This window comes from Gossypium arboreum, chromosome 6, assembly GCF_025698485.1.
Source record: "Gossypium arboreum isolate Shixiya-1 chromosome 6, ASM2569848v2, whole genome shotgun sequence".
NCBI classification, from domain to species: Eukaryota; Viridiplantae; Streptophyta; class Magnoliopsida; order Malvales; family Malvaceae; genus Gossypium; species Gossypium arboreum.
The window spans coordinates 10,212,407-10,213,654 of NC_069075.1; positions in this window are offsets into that span (position 1 = coordinate 10,212,407).

The following is a 1,248-nucleotide window of genomic DNA, read 5'->3' on the forward strand; positions in this document are numbered from 1 at the left end:
ATTTTAATTTACTCTTGTGATAAATCTAAGCATGCTAAATATTTAAGAATAGTGTTACAAACTTTGAGAGATAAACAATTTTTTGCAAAGTGCAGCAAATGTGAGTTTTGGCTACGAAAAGTTGGTTTTTCGGGACATATAGTTTCAACCGAGGGTATTCGAGTTGACCAGAGAAAAATTTCTGAAATTATAGATTGGAAGCCTCCGAGAAATATATCTGAAGTTCGTAGTTTTCTGGGACTGGCTGACTATTAAAGACGATTTATGAAAGGATTCTTGATTATTGCGACTCCGATTTTAAGTGGTCAGAAAAGTGTCAACAAAGCTTCGAATAGTTAAAAACATTATTGATATAGGCATCAGTGTTAGTGATGGTCGCTAAACTAACTAAAAATTTGACTAAGGCAAGCGCACCTATCGAATAGTAGTATAGTTAAGGTGAGACCGAAAATATCGTATCCACAAGGAGTAAAAGTACTAGTAATTACTATCTTTTTATTATCTAGCCTAAGAATTGAAGGGATGTTTTCTAAACTAAACTCAATTATCTAATTAACTAAGAACGCGATAGAAATAAAAGTTGGAAAATATTCTTTGGAAAACCGATGAAGAGGACAATACCCAAGGAAGAATCTACCTAGACTTCACTTATTACTTCTGAATTAGATGATTTATTCACTTGACTCAATCCATAGAAATCCCTGATTTATGTTATTATCTCCCTTGAGACTAAAAACAACTAACTCTAGGTTGATTAATTGAAATCTCTTTCTAATTAAAACCCTTATTGTAGCATTAACTCGACCTATAGATTCCCTTATTAGATTTGACTCTAATCCGGCAGATTTATGTCGTCCTATCTCTAGGATTGCATGCAACTCCGCTTAATTATAGAGGATCTACTCTTAAACAGGGACTTTTACTCCACTGAATAAGCACATCAAAACCTGAATTAATATCCTAAAATATTAAAACAAGGATTAAATCTCACAATTAAGAATAAGAATAAGTATTTATCATATAATTCAAATAGTAATAAGATCCGTCTTAGGTTTCAACTTCCCTAGGTATTTAGGAAATTTAGTTCGTAACAATAGAGGAAAACATCTCAAAATTGGGACAACAACAAAACATAAAGAAACCCAAAGAACTTCTAAGGAAATTGAATAGAGATTTTCAGTCTTGAAGGAGATCCTGCTTCCGAGCTGATTTCGATGGCTGTTCATCGAGTATTTTCTTCTTTCTACT